At 43.5% G+C, this 18,910-nt stretch overlaps 1 long non-coding RNA gene across 1 annotated transcript; it reads left to right on the top strand.

Moving 5' to 3' along the window:
* The first annotated feature begins 10,620 nt into the window (after positions 1–10,620).
* On the top strand, positions 10,621–18,667 carry LOC141102695 (uncharacterized). The gene is made up of 3 exons (XR_012235188.1): positions 10,621–10,765; positions 18,111–18,240; positions 18,330–18,667. It is a non-coding gene; the product is annotated as an uncharacterized lncRNA (long non-coding RNA).
* The last annotated feature ends 243 nt before the right edge of the window (positions 18,668–18,910 follow it).

Raw genomic sequence — 18,910 nt, 5'->3', positions numbered from 1 at the left:
AGTAAGAATCGTTTGGCCATGAAGCCAGAGTTACAGCTAATGGAGGAAAAGGTAAAGAAACAATCTTTACCAGCCAGACATTGGTGAGTTCTGTGGATCAGCAGCCGCAGGTAACAGACAATCGGGCTTCATCTGCCTTTGCACCTTTTCCCCCATGTCAGGCTGGGGAATCACCAGCGGCAACCAGCCAGGGGGTTGAGAGTAAACATGGCACCCTAAAGTTCATCAAGCAGATGGAGTCACCCCTAAGGGCAGACAGGTCTGTTGATGAACCAGCAGAAGTCCCTGAGGATGAGCAGAGGGGTTACAGACCGGCAGAGCCAGCACTGGTGGAGAAAACCCAGTGCACCATACTGCCTCCTTCCAACATGTCTGCCCCACCGGCTGTAGTGGATGGTGTCCTGGCTGTAGTGGATGGTGTCTCAGCTGAGGAATAGGAAGGGAAGGAGCTCTGCAAGCAGCTGCCTGTTGGAGTCTCTGCTGTGGTGAAACCCTCTGCAGACATGGAGGGAAAACCCCTGGCAGAGATGTCATCAGACCACCAGAGCAATGTGGATGGATCTGCATCATACACCCCAGACATGGATTTTGCTGCTACTGCTGAGACCTGTAGTTCTACAAGCAAGATGGCTGCCAGCTCCAAAGATCCTGTTTCACCTGCACCTGTGCTGATTGATGCAGGTGGGGGAGGGGATCAGCATAGTGCAGCATGTGAAGTGGAGACAGCCATGGAGGTCTCTTGCAATGATTCACTTGTTGCTGTATTAGAACAACCTTCACTCTGGTAAGCTGATAGTCCTGTCCTGATGGAGGAGAAGAGTCTGCCTGGAGGTGATGTGTGTATGGGGACAGCAGTGAGTGAGGACACGGCAGGAACTATGAATGTGACAGAAAATAATGACAGCAATAATACTGATAAAGCAAAGGATGTGGTGGGTGGTGGTGATGTGGCTGCTATAGGTAAATGTGGCTGCTATAGGTAAAAATGACATTTCTCCTGCTCAGCAGAGGAAAGATTCTTCAGGTGTGCAATCCAATCTCGAATCTGTGCAATCATTATCTGCCAAGGTTGTTTTAGATGTTTCTAATTGCACAGATGGATCCTCTGCAAGGAGGAATATGGGGAGTTATGCGTCTGTTCTCGGGAGTCGCACCAAGGAGGGTGGAGGGAATTTTGTAAATATTAGTGGTTTCACAATTTGGGGAGGCTTGGTGGTGGGATGGTTGGTGGGTTCAGGAGGAGGAATGTGGTTCAGTTGAAGTGGGAGGGGGAGGGAACCCCACCAGTAAGGGTGGCTGAGTTGGTTTTATAAATGGGTTTTAAAGCCTTGGATATATTTGCTTTGATTTGCCCAGTGGGGAGTTATGAGTATGATTTGTCCTTTGTAAAGCCTGAGGGTCTGGATTTATTTTGGGAGAGGTATGGTAGGTGCAAGGGCCTTCCGCAGTGCAGTGGTTTGGTGCCAAAGGTGATTTTGAGGCAGCCTCTGATAAAAACGGTGATGATCCTGGTGCGTAACAAATCCATACCAGAGGCTGATTTGATAGTATGGCTACGCCGATATGGTGAGGTCCTTGCTCCACTGCAGAAGGTCCTGGATGAACATTGGATATGGACAGGGGCCAGGACAGTGTCACTAAAATTGGGGGTGCTGGGCAATGTAGTTCAACACCTGCCCTGTTCAGCATTTCTGGGGAGGGATAGGCTGACCATTTTCTACCAGGGTCAACCTAAGATAGGCTGACCATTTTCTACCAGGGTCAGCCTACCAGAAGCTCGGTCATCCTTATAGTCAGTGCCTGGAGGCATTACATAACTTGCCAGGATTGGCAGCTAAGCTACAGAGACTCGATAAAGAAGATGAGGCCGCTAAAGTTAGGGAGGAAACTGTTGTTGCCCCTCCTGTGTCTGTTACACCTGTTCCAGATTCTGTTTCCCCTAGTAATGTTGTCCCTGAGTCTGTCCCCCATGTGGTGGTCCCTAATCCTACTCTACGTAGATCCTCCAGACTAGCAGAAGCTGCTGGGGGGCAGGTTTGGCAGATCTTCCCTCTCAGCCTCCAGTCCCTGTCCCTCAACAGCGCAAACGTGGTCAGGGGAGTGTGGGGGAGTTGGATGGGGTCTTGGATGGGGGAGGGTTTGAGGGAAAAGTGTCCATATCTCATGTCTCACCCTCTGTTCAGGGGGATTTGGATGATGAGGGGTGGGAGAGGTTTAGGAGGAAGAAAAAGAAGAAGAGGAAGACAAGTAAAGTGGTCATTTCTTCCTCAGAGTCGGACTCCGGAGGGGTTCCTCTTGGTAATACTTTTTCAGTTTTGTCGGGCGATGATATGTCTGATATATCTTTTTCTTTCAAATTGGAAAGATTTTGTGAGCCACAATGATCTTATGCCTTGCTTGTGCTACCTCCAGCTGCATGCGCTAATCACGCTTCATATAACGTGCATAGGATAAATTTACAAGTTATGCGCTGCGCTTGGGTGACCCCAAAAACAAAATTAATAATAACCAACTCTGTGCTTACTAGTGCGATAATATTAAATAATAATAATCGGAATGTTGAATAAATAAACAAGGTGTGACAAAACAAGTGCTTGTTACACCATAAATTAGTGCTTAATAGTGCTTGTTACAGCATACATCCCCTGATATCCCCCTGATGATGACACGTGATCCCTGTGTCGAAGGCGCGTAGGGGAGGGGCCAGGATGGAGAGACTGACACAGACTTTACACCAGCGCTGTCCCAGCACAGCATACCGCACCAAACATCCAGTGATTTTGCATAGAAAGCCGTTATAGTATGGTGCACTGATGCACCAGTGCCATGTGAGTACCCCGGTGTGGGGAGCGTTTTCTTTTAATAAAAGTATTTTGACTATATTACACTATATAGTTTCCTTTTTATTTATATGTATGGAGCCACATTGTTTTCAGCTGGAGGAGTGCAGCAGACACTGAGACTGAGCCCAGGGGTGGCTCCAAAGCGTATTTGGACTCGGGTAGAAGCTGAGTCACACGCTCTGAGGTGAGCACATTAGCTTAAGGGGGTCATGAAGGAGCACCGGAGCATGTTTTGCAGCACTCAGGATATCTTCGGCATGATGTTGGATTGTTGTCACAGCTGAACACTACCTGCACGCATTGTTTTATTATCACTGCTGGACATTATTTGCACGCACTATTTAGAGTGCCAAAGAGAACTTTTTTTATTATGTATTAATTTTTTCATTTAAACAAGCAGGATACTTTATATTGAGCACTAAGCACTTTTTATGTTGATTTTGACACTATGCATGGTGTAACAAGCACTATTAAGCCCTAATTTATGGTGTAACAAGCACTTGTTTTTTCACACCTTGTTTATTTATTCAACATTCATATTATTTGTATTTAATATTATCGCACTAGTAAGCACAGAGTTGGCTATTATTAATTTTGGGGTCACCCAAGCACCGCGCATAACTTGTAAATATATATTTTTCTTTATCAACCATGGATGAGGGGGAGTCACGTAGTTTGAAGAGAGCTGGTGATGAGAGTGTGGCAAAGGTTAAGAAACGACTACCCCAATCATCCTGATGGCAGTTCCCACTCCGATAAAGGTGGCAACCATTAATGTCACCAGCATTAAATCTGCAAGAGCTCGTGATATTGCCTTATTTTTGTTCAGCGAGTTTGATGCTGAGATTTTATTTTTGCAAGAGACCTGGCTCAATACTTTGGCCGATGTCCATCTAGCAAAAAGGGAGTGGAGATGCGGTCCCTCCTTTTGGTCTCTTGTGGCTGGGCCCTGCAGTGGAGTTGCGGTCCTTTTTAAAACCGATATGGTAACATGCCGGCGGGTAATTGAGGTAGAAATAGGGAGATGCATGGTCTTAGACGTCTCTGTTAGGGGGCAGAACCTGCGCCTGATCAATATCTATGGACCGCTGTAAAAGTGGGGCAGGAAATGCCTCCTCACAGAGATCAAGCCCTTCCTTTATACGTCCAAGCAGGTTGTCTTTGGAGGTGATTTTAACACCATAATTAGGCCTGAAGACAGGAGAGGTTCCATAGACAGGCTGGGTTACGATAGTGTTTTTCTTAGAGATATGGAGAGACAAGCAGGCCTGGTAGATGTGCATATTAAGCACTGCCCTGGCAGCATGGGATTCACATTTCAGAGAGGGAATAGTCAGAGTAGGATAGATAGGTTTTTTTTTTTAAAGGAGAACTCTGCTTTCTCAGCTCCTGAGTTGAGTGGTGTAGTTTTCTGACCACTGTATGCTGTCTGTGACTCTGAATGCCTCGGACACTCCACCCAGGGGAAGGGGTACCTGGAAACTGAATTCGACTCTCCTGGAAGATGTAGAGGTAAGACAATCCTTTGAGGATTTTTTTCAGGCACAGGTTTCTATTCTGGACTTTTGCAGCAGTAAGTCAGAGTGGTGGGAACTTGTGAAACAAAGGGCAATTGGACTTTTCAAGGCCATAAGTAAGAAGAAGCAGCTTGGTATGTACATTGCCTACCAGCATTTGCGGAGGAAGCTTGATCGTCTTGTCTCATATAGAGGAGATCCAGGGGAGATCTCTGAGGTGAAATTTCTTCTTAGGAAGTGTCAATACAACCGGCATGCCTCCTTGGTTCTGGAGAGGGATTATGGAAAATATCACTCGCCTGATCCTTACCAGAACTGTAAGCAAGGCATAGCAGTTAAGACGGTCATAGGCCTGAGAGATAGTATGGGTTCCCTGGTGAAGTCCAGATCAGGGATCCTGGAGATCTTCAGATCATATTACGCAGACCTTCTGGGAAGAAAGGACCTTTGTCGGGACAGGATGGGATGCTTTCTGGATTCTACTCCAGGATTGGGAAATGGTACGTTGCCTTTGATGGATTTGACAGAACCAATTTCAGTGGATGAGGTAGTTCATACTATAGAGAAGCTGGCTACCAAAAAATTGACTGGGCCAGATGGGTTGACAGCTGAATTCTACAAGTGTTTTAAGTCCATTCTGGCTCCCTTTTTAGCAGAGGTTTATAACAGCTGTCTAGAAGAGGGTTCGCTCCCTCCCTCCATGAGGCAAACCTCTGTGATTCTTCTGTCAAAAGGTAAAGACCCCTCAATGATTCAGAACTGGCGCTCCATCAGTCTTCTCAATGTTGATAGAAAGATCCTGACGAAGATTCTTTTTTGGCGCTGGTCATCAGTGGCAAGCGATTTGTTGTCCAGTCATCAGCACTGCTCGGTCCAAGTACCTTTTCAGCGGTTTTAGCTGTCTGGGAGGCTTTGGAACGATGCAGGGCTGCTGGATGGAGAAAGTACTTCCTGGCATTGGATCAGGCAAAGGCTTTTGATAGAGTCAATCATGAGTACCTGTATTTGCTACTTGGTAGATACGGCCTGCAGGGGAGGTTTATAAATTGGCTGAAGACATTATATAGAGGGGCTGAGAGCTTCCCACTGGTTAATGGTTGGGTTGGACGGCCTTTTGAGGTTGGCTCTGGCGTGCGCCAGGAATGTTCTCTGAGCCCCCTGTTATATGTATTCGCAATCAACCCCTTCATAAGAAGGCTAGAGAGTGGATCTTTGTGCGGGGTGCCTTTGGGCATTGCTGGTGTGCCGCCTTTGAAGGTCGTGGCCTATTCCAATGATGTGTCTTTTATTGTCTCTGGGATGGAGGAGGCGCAGGAGGTGGTCTCTATGATAGAGCAGTACACGGAGGCTTCTGGTTCTAAAGTCAACCATGAAAAGAGTGAAGTTTTCTGGATGGGTGAGGAGGGTGAAAGCTTCGAACTTCCGGATGCCTTCCCAGAGCCCCAGCAGGAAATTAAAGTGTTGGGCATCAAATTTGGTCTGGTGACTATGGTCATCGAAATTGGGAAAGTAGGTTGGTGTGTGCCAATGCCAAAGTAGCAAGCTGGAAGAAATGGAAGCTTTCCTTGAGGGAGAGGGTTGATATGATCAAAACGTACCTGGTGCCAATCTTTTTATATGTCAGCTTCATCTGTACCTTGCCAGCATCTCTCTATGCAAGGGTGTACAGCTGTTTTTTCCAACTGTTATGGGGAAATAGGCAGAACCTGATCAAACGCAATGTAACTTACCTGTCTAGGCGGGAGGGTGGCCTAGGAATGGTCAACCCAATAGTTTTCTTTTCACTGCTCTTTTTAAAGTACAATCTTGGTAACATGCTAGCAGAGAGCCCGCCAGGATGGGTGGGCATTTTTCAATCTTGTTTTAGGCCTTTTCTGCGATGATTGGAAGATGGCGGGCCAGTGAAAAGTCTGAGAGTCCGACATGGCAAGCTCCCAGCTTATGTTGCCCCATGTCTGAGAATACTTCGGCAGTGGCAGGTGACAGTGGAGGATATCAAGTCCCTCCCGGGAAGCTTCTGGAGAAGAGGATTTTGAGCTCTGCTTTCAGTGTGTCACTGGCCTTAAGGGATTGCCCAGGCTCTGTAATGGGGAGGGGTTGCATTTAATCAATTTAGAAAGAATCCCCTTGAAGTTTAGGGATCAAGCCTGGCTTGCTTTTTGAGCGGGAACTTGAAGCATCACCCTGTGGATGATTGGAATTGTCCTAGAGCGGATTGTGTTGGTAAAGTGGAGTCTATGGACCACTTTTTGCTGCAGTATCCCTTTAACATAGAGGTGTGTAAAAGGGTGGGGAGGGCTTCAGGCATCCCCTTTTTCTATCGTATGAGTTATGCGGAGTGGGTGTATTGGGCATTCCCGACTTGCTGGGATTTTGATTTGGATACACTGTTTTTAGTTAGTATAGTTGTCTGTTACGTCACATGGAATGCATTGTGCCAGATTACCCTGTGGAAAAAAGGCCTCTCTGTTGAGGTGGTGGTACACGATATTCAGGGTGAGGTTTGGAAAATTGGTGTTCTTGAGAAGGGCAGGGAGCCTCGGACAGTCTGGAAAAGGGCGTGGAGGAATATCAGACCTGTCTTTGGTAAACGGCCCATCTCTGGGTGAGGAGCTCTTTTCCTTTTCTGTTTCTTTCTATTTATTTTAATTTATGTAAATATGTATATATTTATGTATATTCTATATAGTGATTTTATGCTTATTGATTGCAAGACTTTTAATAAAGAAAAATTGGGAAGAATGTTCCTTACATTGGTGATCAGTGAGAAGAATGTTCCTTACATTGGTGGTCAGTGAGAAGAATGTTCCTTACATTGGTGGTCAGTGGGAAGAATGTCCCTTACATTGGTGATCAGTGAGAAGAATGTTCCTTACATTGGTGATCAGTGAGAAGAATGTCCCTTACATTGGTGATCAGTGAGAAGAATGTTCCTTACATTGGTGATCAGTGAGAAGAATGTCCCTTACATTGGTGATCAGTGAGAAGAATGTTCCTTACATTGGTGATCAGTGAGAAGAATGTTCCTTACATTGGTGATCAGTGGGAAGAATGTTCCTTACATTGGTGATCAGTGGGAAGAATGTTCCTTACATTGGTGATCAGTAAGAAGAATGCTCCTTACATTGGTGGTCAGTGAGAAGAATGCTCCTTACATTGGTGGTCAGTGAGAAGAATGTTCCTTACAGTGGTGATCAGTGTGAAGAATGTTCCTTACATTGGTGATCAGTGAAAATGATATAAAGTAAATAAAAACTATTAAAAAAACTGTAAAGCACAACCATGTCCCCCACACATGCTCTATATGAAAAGCTTTATGTAGGACTTGCATATGTATGTAAACAATAATGGCGCCACACATGTATGGTATCGTCGGGAACGTTGAAGCATTTTATTTTTTGTATATTTTTTATCAAACTGTTCAGCTAAGAAGACATTTGTTGCACCTGTTATATTGTGTCAATTTATGAAATCCTTATGAAATCCTTAATTTTGGAAATTTACAGTTGTTGCGCTTTTAATGTAAGTTTATATTTTATAATACACATTTATTTTGAACATAGTGCAGAGAAATTTTATGAAAAACGCATGTAATGTGGGTGGTGCAATATGTAGGTGGGGTTTTGTGTGGGTGTGGCTTGAGTGTGGGTGGGGACAGGGGTCCCCAGGATCTTCTATTGCCCCAGGGGAACCGCTGAATGGGAGGTTAATCAGCCACAGCTCAAGCAACTCCTAAAAACCTCTGAAGGAACCCTGGGTGATAATGCCTGGCATACCAGCACTACAAACTGGCCAACAGCTATGAATCTCCTGAGGGCTCCAGTCATTGTTCTAGGTGACGAGATACACCATCCTCAGAGGACCGGTCACTTAAACATTGCAGCACAGAAGCACATCCTTCCATTTTTCCTTTCCATTAACAATTTTCTGCAACACAATAATAAAGAATACATAAGAAAAGCTACATACACATATCATCTTATGGAAAGATATTTGCTGAAAAAAACGGTATGGTGGTGAAGTCTTTGTCTCTATGGCCAACACTCATTTACTTTTTTATAGCCCAGCAAGCTGACACTGTTCCACCTCTTTGCTTACAGGTTTCCTTCCTGCAAGACACATCATCATACGATTACCTATTGGAAATCCTTTCTCCTGTCCAGTCTGCTTTCCCATAATGGGGATCCCATACTTGGCAGTGATAAACCTCCATCTCAAGTCCGTCATAGTAAACTGAAGAATCCCACAACAGAGGAGCCACCTGTCCCACCTGTCCATATCCAGGCTCTGTGAAATGGCCATAGTGGACTAAGAAGGGAAGATTCTTTAATCCCCTTTGTAACCCCCCCTCCAATCTGCATCCTTGCTGCCCATGTAGACATACATTGTGCTTTGCTCAGTTCATTTACTAGAAATTAATTTCATCCACATTTCAAATTAAATCCAATGAGTTCAATTGTGTCTGATCAAACCAATCATTTTATTATTTAGTGCTAATGACTTTGTATTGATTGCTGAAGTTGATAGCAAATCACTGCCTGTTGCATAGCGCCCTCCTGCTGGCGGTTTGCTGCATTACTTATAAATGGCACATAGTAACTAACAGAGGGTGTTAATGCTTCATTTGCTGTCTGATTTCTTGTATTTCCAGTAAAACAATAAAAATCTTTCTGATCTTTTATATTTTTAAGACTTTTTTGGCTCCAGACTGAAAGCTGTATACACATATTTATTCCAAGCTTTAACCATAAACTTTCAACAATTACATAACAATTACATGCAGAAAAATAAAATGTCACAAGGTCCAACTGTATGTAAATTACATACAGAAAAAGAGCAGCTGCAGTGGATTTGCCCGGTATAGGCAGTGGAAGGGTATGGATAGTAGTTGTGGCAGTGAATGTAGTAGTACCCCAGAATGGGCAGGGGCAATGCTGGGGGTAGGAGTTACTGGAGCAGCTTTAGTCTCAGTGTAAGGATAGTAGATTAAACACAGGGGTCTCCAAACTTTCGAAACAAAGGGCCAGTTTACGGTACTTCAGACATTAGGGGGGCCAGACTGTGATCACTGGGCGTAGAACAGGTCCTGATGTCAGTGGGAAAAAACAATGTCCTTTCTTTAGTGTCAGTGGAAGTACTTGTGCCCCATTGTTGATGTCATTGGGAGGAATAGTGCCCCATCATTGGTGTCATAGGGAGAAATTGAGCCCCATCGTTGGTGTCATTGGGGGGATTATGCCCCACTGTTAGTATCCATGGATGAAATGGTGCCCCAAGGGTCGGATAAATGCAAGGAAAGGGCCGCAGTTTGGAAACCACTGGATTAGAGGGTAATAGATTAGGGGTAGTAGTAAAAACATAGAAAGAGTAGTAGTAAAGTAGTAAGTATGTAAGTAAGTAATAAGAGTAGTAGTAGTAAAAAAATAGAAAGAGTAATGGTAAAGAAGGGTAAAAACAAAAATTGCGCTTACACTAATATATATAAGCAGCGACTAAAAAGTAGTAAACCATAAATCATATATATATCAAAAAAGTCGCGCTAAAAATTAGAGGTAAAAAAACTTCATAAAGATATGAAGGTGAATAGTAATCATTAGGTAGATGAATTTCATAAGAGTGCTGAGCAATGTAAATACACGCTTTAAAAATAAATGCTGTTGGTTAAATAGGACACAGAAAACGTTGACTATGTCCGTATGAAAGGATCAATATTGCATGACCCAATCAGTGACAAGTAAATATCTCAAATAACTGTAGGGATAATAATGTGACAAATCTGTGACTAAAAAACCGAACCGTGATGAATGAAGAAAAAAAATATAATATAAATGAATATAAAAAATGAAAATACAATAAACCCAAAATAAGTCCGTGACTCAACAAAAACAATAATAATGGAAGTCCATCTGTGCTAGATTGATATGCAAAGAAAATGACTTGTCTCCCAGTGCTCTGTGAAATAATGTAACAAAATCTTGCTGTGGTAAAAATTAGAGTGCGTAGACAGACCTCCACCTCTTGGAAAAATTGCTGCCTCTTACCAGACAAAAATGGTCTCTTAGTTACAGGAGACCCAGGGAGCGGATGGCTGCAACCCCAGCCAGGGATCTTAAAGGCAGGCACTCAGCATCCAGATCCAGGGACTCTCTCCCACCAGCCTCCGCAAACAAGGAAATGTCACCATGCAAAAAACAGAAGTGCTCCACACTTGTGGAGCACTTCTGTTTTTTGCATGGTGACATGCAAAAAACATTTTGCATGTCACCAACAATTTCTTTGTTTGCGGAGGCTGGTGGGAAAGAGTCCCTGGATCTGGATGCTGAGTGCCTGCCTTTAAGATCCCTGGCTGGGGTTGCAGCCATCCGCTCCCTGGGTCTCCTGTAACTAAGAGACCATTTTTGTCTGGTAAGAGGCAGCAATTTTTCCAAGAGGTGGAGGTCTGTCTACGCACTCTAATTTTTACCACAGCAAGATTTTGTTACATTATTTCACAGAGCACTGGGAGACAAGTCATTTTCTTTGCATATCAATCTAGCACGGATGGACTTCCATTATTATTGTTTTTGTTGAGTCACGGACTTATTTTGGGTTTATTGTATTTTCATTTTTTATATTCATTTATATTATATTTTTTTTCTTCATTCATCACGGTTCGGTTTTTTAGTCACAGATTTGTCACATTATTATCCCTACAGTTATTTGAGATATTTACTTGTCACTGATTGGGTCATGCAATATTGATCCTTTCATACGGACATAGTCAACGTTTTCTGTGTCCTATTTAACCAACAACATTTATTTGTAAAGCGTGTATTTACATTGCTCAGCACTCTTATGAAATTCATCTACCTAATGATTACTATTCACCTTCATATCTTTATGAAGTTTTTTACCTCTAATTTTTAGCGCGACTTTTTTGATATATAAATGGTAAAGAAGGGGTAGCAGTAGCAGCACTATATTGTTTATAGATAGTAGAACAGTCAGGCTACTTTCATACTGAGGCGTTGTGCTGTCGGCGGTAAAGCGCTGCAAAAACAACGGTAAAGCGCCGCTTAAAAATGCAGTATTTTTAGCTACACTTTAGCGTCATTTTTGCAGCACTACTTGGCCGCTGGCGGGCGCTTTTAACTCCGCTTGCAGTTGAAAAAGGGTTAAAATTGCTCACAAAGCGCCGCTGCATTGATTTCAATGGGCAGGGGCACTTTTGGAGCGGTGTATACACTGCTGCTACCGCTCCTCAGAGATGCGGCTGGCAGGACTTTTTTGAATGTCCTGCCAGCGCACCGCTCCAGTGTGAAAGCACTCGGGCTTTCACACTAGAGTGTGTGAAGAGGCTCTTTCAGGGCGCTGGCTGACAGGCTGCATGCCCAGCTAGCAGAGATGGAGGCTGCAAGCAGAGATGAAGGCTGATGGCATCTCTGAGCAACCAGTGTTTTCTCCAGACTGAACTTCTGACACAAATACACAGGTTATCCTGCAGGCTATTGAGGGCAGTAAGACCTCAGGTCCACATTGAGCATCTGATAGAAGAATTCAATTTAATTCAAAGCGGGGAAAAAATAAAGGCTCTAAACTCAATTGCCTTGAACGAATGTAAACTACCCTATGTACATGTACTGATAAGATAACATAGAGGAGAGTTCAGGAAATACCCAACTACTCCTAAATGTTCATTTACCAGCAGCAGTGAACATGAGGCCTTATGCTTCTTTTGCATCTCCGCAGAAAAATTAGGGAAGAAGTGCACCATGGTATTTTCATTTTGGGTATAGCGATTTCCTGGGAGGCTGCAATCTTAAGACTGCTTTTAGGAAGCGCTCTATGAGAGTGTTCCACATGTCTGTTAGAGCTGACAAGGCTGACACTTGGACTTTTAGCATGTTAAGACCCAAACCTAAGTCCAATCTATTCTGTAAAAAGAGTAGTACATTCTGGACTCCGGGTTACAGTGGATGGAAATGGTTGACCTATGCTAGTTCCGTAAATTTTCTCCATACCCTGTAATAGGTGGAATTGGTGGATGATTTCCTTGCCTGCAAAAATGTTTTTGGATCACACTATGCGAACATCCTAATTCACCCATCCTCTACCGCTCAACTTCCAGGCCCTCAAGTCTAGGATCTCCGGATGTGGATGAAAGAAATCGTCCTGAGACAGGAGGTTGTCCACGAATGGAAGGGGTAGTGGGTTGTACAGAGCCAGCTTGACTAGGATCGTGAACCATGGTCTCTTCGGCCAGTATGGAATGACTGCCAGAATCAAGACCCTCTCCACCATTAGGCGCTGGAGAAACCTCAGTATCAGAGGAGTCGGAGGAAAACCATATCCCCTCTGAAATTCCCACAGTTGGATTAGGGCATCTACTCCTGCTGACTTCAGAAATGGGAATCTCATGAAAAACAGAGGCGTCTTTGCATTGAATGGGGAGGCAAACAGGTCTATCTGGGGAGTGCCCCACTGCTGACATATCCAGTGGAAGACCAGCGGATTCAGAGACCATTCATTGTTGCTGCTGAACAATCTTGAGAGACGATCAGCCAATTGAATTTCAGGGGCTGGAATATAGGAAGCCCATAGATTGACCAAATTCCTCTCGGCCCATGTTAGAATTGGGGCTACTTTGCTAGCTAGGCGATCTGCTGTGCATTCCCCCTTGGTTTTGAATGTAGGCTACTGCCGCCCTGTTGTCAACCTGAAGCAGTATGGACTTGCCTCTGAGAAAAGTGGCTAGACGTAATATTACTAGACATGTGCATTCGTTTTCGTCCGAATGCATTTTCGTCCGAATTTCAGGTATTTTCGTTATCGTTTTAACAAACGATAACGAAAGTGCAGAGTCCGAAAAACGAAAGATCCGACATAAACAAATGCTTTATTTTCGTTTTCGTTGCTACAACAGTTCGATATAGATAGGAGATTCGACATGATGATGACAATAACAATCTGTGTCCATCAAACCTGTGGTTGAATGTGCCTAACCTTAGCTCTATTAGTCCAAGATTATTCTACATAGAGAGAAAAGATTCGACGTAGGGGAGGAAAGATTCGACGTAGGGGAGAAAAGATTCGACGTAGGGGAGGAAAGATTCGACGTAGGGGAGGAAAGATTCGACGTAGGGGAGGAAAGATTCGACGTAGGGGAGGAAAGATTCGACGTAGGAGAGGAAAGATTCGACGTAGGGGAGAAAAGATAAATAAAAATAATGATGATGATAAATGTTATTGGCTGATTGTAACCAAAGAGGTGGAGCAGTAAAATAGCTAGAACTAAGTACACACGTACTTTGGCTTATGGTGTCTGTTGAAAGTTCTAAGAAGATTCGACGGAGCAGGTAAACTATACGGCATTGTACAGTTTAGCTGCTCCGTCGAATCTTCTTTGAACATTCGACAGACACCATAAGCCTTCAATGACAGATTCGACCTTAATTTGGATTTTCGGACGAATGCAATTTTTGACGAAAAACGAAATAAATAAAAACGAATTTCGGGAGTAACTAAATAAATTTATTTTTGAGACGAAAACGAAATTCCGAAACGAAATATTTCAGTGTGCACATGTCTAAATATTACCATCCATGCTGCTCTTAGTTCCAAGATGTTCAATACCACATCTTCTGTATTGAATTGTCATCTTCCATGTACTAACTGGTTCTTGTAGTGTGCCCCCCAACCCAGCAGACTTGTGTCTGATGTAAGAATGGTCCATGAGATGGGCCCAAGGGAACCGTGGACCAGAGGGTTGGATGGTCTCATCCACAACCATAGACTGGACTTCATTGTAAGAGTGATCAGTATCATTGGCCCTAGGTGTTTCTTCCTCCACTGTGCTAGGAAACCTAATTGGAACCCTCGTAGATACCACCTGGCCCATTTTACCATGGGTATGCATGATGAAAGGGATCCCAGGAGACTCAGACAGCCTGATGCTGATATGGATCAAGAGGGAGCAGCACTTTTTTTTATAGAGTTTAAGTGGTCCTGTGGGTTGGACGAGGGCGGAGCAACCATTGGTAAGCTGCCATGAAGGCACCAGGAAAGACCAATGTGTGTGCTGGGGATGGGATACACGGGAGGTACCAATGTGGGTTCTGGGGATGGGATACAGGGGAGGGGCCAATGTGTGTGCTGGGGATGGAATACAGGGGAGGGTCCAATGTGGGTGCTGGGTATGGGATACAGGAAGAGACCAATGTGGGTTCTGGGGATGGGATACAGGGGAGGGACCAATGTGGGCACTGGGGATGGGATACAGGAAGAGACCAATGTGTGTGCTAGGGAGAAATACAGTGGGATACCAATGTGTGAGATTGGGGGATACAGGGAATAGATATTATTGCTGATGAATGCGCAGAATTCCTCAGAAACTAAAAGAGAGAAGGTCACTGGAAATGGTTGGCCTCTGCTAGTTCCCTAAAATTTTCTCCATACCCTGTAGTAGGTGGAATTGGTGGATGATTGATGATACAGGGGAGGTACCAATGTGTGTGCTGGGGATTAGCTACAAGAAGAGACTAATGTGTGTGTTGGGGATAGGATACAGGAAGAGACCAATGTGTGTGCTAGGGAGAAATACAGGGGGATACCAATGTGTGAGATTGGGGGGATACAGGGAATAGATATTACTGCTGATGAATGTTCTGTACATCTGTGGGGGGCAGAATTCCTCAGACACTAAAAGTGAGAAGGTCTAATTCTATATGGGGTAGAATAAGAGACAACTGACCCAGAATAACTGTATTTTCATTTACCCCAAGTCAATCATAGTAGATGGGACCCCTAGCAAGGACACATATGAATTGGAGCCATAGCTGGGACAGTGGCAGATGAGGTCCTTATCAGGACAGACATGTATTGTGGCCCCTGGAAGGGGGAGATTTTTTTTTTTCATCAGTATCGAAACAGGCATAAAAATGTGTTACATTGCAGATATGGTTTGTACACGGTGATCTGCAGATAACAGACAAACAGTATTATTGGATATAACAACCAAGAGAGGTATAACATTCTCATTGTTATACACACATCAAATGTTAAGCCCGGACCCCTTTTACATGAAGCCCTCTCCCCTAGGATTCACTGACCAATGCCAGATCCTCAGTGCACAGTCGAACCTTTGGCATGTTTGTGGTAGGGGTAGGATAATGGAAAGGCTGCTGTATGACATGCCAGCTACATTTCTCAACCTTTTTGTCCCAGAGAAACCCTTGAAAAATATTCAGGTCTTGGGGAACCCCTGCAAAAACCAATTCATTGGTAGTCAGTGGAATAAAATGCCCCTTACCTTGGTGGCCGGTGGTAAGAATGTCCCACTTACAGTGGTGGTCAAAATTCCATTCTTACAGGCAGCAAAAAAGATCATTGGTGTCATGAATCTGGCCCCACCAAGTGGTGTTGGGCCCCAAAATAAGCAGGAACCATTAAATGTGAGGTTAATCAGCCACAGCTCAAGGAACTCGCCACCCCATACCGGCTGCTGTTGCCCGTTCGTCTCTGCTGTTTTAGTGTGGCGCCCTTAAGCGCCTTGTTACTGTGAGTACCCATTGCGGGATTTGTTTATGATTTAAATAAATTTAGTACATACTGCACCATGAAGTCCTTTTTATGTTGATATATTGAGGTACAAACGGGACTGCTGTGAGAAACAGAGACACCAGTGCAAATCTATCCAGGACCCTGCATATAACATCGAACCCAGAGAGGTTCTAAGGCGCATTCTGACCAAGCTTAATTGCAAGGTCGCACGCCCTAAGGTGAGGGGCTATCAGCTGGGGGAGCACTTGTATGAGCGCACAGCACTTTAGTTTGTGTTCACCATAACACATGAATGGATTGTGGAAGATCTGTGGACTGTTAATTTGATCATTGCACAACAACACAGCACTGAATTGCATAGAATCACATAGATGCAACACCAAATCGCATGGATGCGGTTTTTTGTATTTTTTTACTTTTTATTGTTTGAACATTGCACTAATACCATATTGCATACATGCAGCACTGAAATGCATGGATGTAATACTAAATCGGACTGTTAATTTAATCATTGCACAGCAACACAGCACTGAATTGCATAGAATCACATGGATGTAGCACTAAATCGCATGGATGCGTTTTTTTGTATTTTTTAACTCTTTATTGTTTGAACATTACACTAACACCATATTGCATAGATGCAGTACTGATATGCTTGGATGCAACACTAAATCGCATGGATGTTTGTGTTGAATTATCTATTAATGTTTGAAAATTGCACAAGCTTTGTGGAATATTTGCAATACACAGGCTTATTGGAGCACTTTTACCTATTTATTCATTCATTGAAACTTATTGCACATTAACGTATAGTATAATATTAATAGTTATTAATAGGTTTTTTATATGTTAAGCACAATATCACTTTATTAATATTTTAGTGGAAATTTCTTATTTTTTATTTTGATAAGCGCAGCGTGTGTACAATTTGGTTTAACTATTTTGCATGGTTATGAGGCATGCGTATAATTAGCAGCTGATCATTTGCAAAGATATTCTATTTTGGAGACAAGATTTGGTAGATTACCTGGAGGCTCACAGGACTACAAATTAGCATTCTGAATAAAATGCCCCTTACCTTGGTGGCCAGTGGTAAGAATGCCCCACTTACAGTGGTGGTCAAAATTCCACTCTTATGCCCCGTACACACGGTCGGATTTTCCGATGGAAAATGTCCGATCGGAGCGTGTTGTTGGAAATTCTGACCGTGTGTGGGCTCCATCGGACATTTTCCATCGGATTTTCCGACACACAAAGTTGGACAGCAGGCGATAAAATTTTCCGACAACAAAATCCGATCGCGTCAATTCCGACCGTGTGTGGCCTGTTCCGACGCACAAAGTGCCACGCATGCTCAGAAGAAGTTCCGAGACGGGACAGCTCATTCTGGTAAACTTAGCGTTCGCAATGGATACAGCACTTTCGTCACGCTGCAATGTTCAAAATGGTTTAATACAGCGCACTCTCTTCTTCTTTATAATGTGACAAGAATTAAGTAGTTTTGCTGCTCATATTCACACACACTTCTCACAAACTTCTTTCGTTACTATTTATCGGGATTCCCTCAATATATTTTGCTTTCTCACATCTGACAACATAATTTTGTTGTATTTTATTTTTTTTTTTGGCTTTAATGTAGATTCTTTTTTTGTGTTTGTATTTTTTTGAAGGGTGTTTTTTTTTTTGGATTTTTATTTGTACTCCCGAAAATGTTTGTGTGTGTTTTTTGGGTCAAATTACCACAACACCATTGATATGTTGTTCTATTTAATGTGTAGGAGATTGTTTGGTGTTGTTGTCCCTTGTTAATTTCACATTTTATGTTAGAAATGTACCTGAATCGTCACCAACAAACTGTCCTTTTTGGATGAAAACAGACACAGGAGAGTAGAATTTCCCCATGTGTGTAAGGAGAGGACACTGAGCAGCTGTTTTCACATCTGGACACTGGAGCACTAGTGTGGGACCCCAGAACACCATTTTTATTAGGGGGGCCACACAGGTGCTCCAGTGTATACTATAGGGGGGTCTCCATCTGTGAAGCTCACACTAAACAGGTAAAGTATTGCAGGTTGACAAAGGGCATTCCAAAAATTACAACTTGGAACTCTGCAAAAATTGACAATTGTACCCCACTTCCAAGCAATGTTTCCTATTTATAGTTCTGACATTAAATATCTGTGTGCTAATTATACCATTTTGTTTCACATAGGGGAGAAAAGACTCGGAGGACATCCCTCATCTGAGGAGACCAGAGCCCCCCCCTCTGGAAGAAGGGGAAATCCCCCCAACACAAGCTGAGCAGGAGGAAGAAGACGTGGTGGAACTAGTCACCACAACAGGTGAGTGTCTGCGACCACAGGCTCAGATAAGAGATGGATGGTGGCATTTTTTTTAAACCAAATTTATTTTGGGTTTCCTCTCTTTTTAGGTGATCGTGAGGTTGTGGATCCAGATCCTTTCACATCCGAAAGTGCCCAGATCCTGATCGGGGTGATCATGGGGTGTAATTTACAATTGGAAATCATCAAGCAAAACATCAATGATGTTTTTCCAAAATATAAAAACATCATTGATGTTTTGGGGCGAGTTTAAAACCCCTCCAAATCACTTTCTTCTTTTGTGTGCTACAATGTGCTAAATGTTTTTGTGATTTTTCCCAAAGCCAAATTTGGAGGATGCACACAGTGTGTCAACATGTGCTATCTGCCATCACGGGAGATCAATGGACGCGTTTTGGGGGTGCAACCCCTTCCTCAATAATAAAGTGGCGGTGAGGAAGGGCTTGCTCCCCCAAAACACATCCCTTGATCCCCCGTGATGGCAGCTAGCACATGTTGACATTGGGAAATTTGTGTGCATCTTCCAAATTTGGCTTTTCCAGGGGTGATTTCCCCCCAGCTGAACACAATATCAAACACAGTTCCTAAATACTCATGTCTGATATTGCCTTCAAGTTCTACCAAATGTGAACTTTGTAAGTTCAAGATTTGTGTCTTTCTTGTTGGTTTT

Source organism: Aquarana catesbeiana, linkage group LG07, assembly GCF_042186555.1.
Source record: "Aquarana catesbeiana isolate 2022-GZ linkage group LG07, ASM4218655v1, whole genome shotgun sequence".
Lineage (NCBI taxonomy): Eukaryota > Metazoa > Chordata > Amphibia > Anura > Ranidae > Aquarana > Aquarana catesbeiana.
The sequence above is the reverse complement of the archived record's forward strand: the minus strand, read 5'-3'. Positions and strand labels throughout refer to the sequence as shown.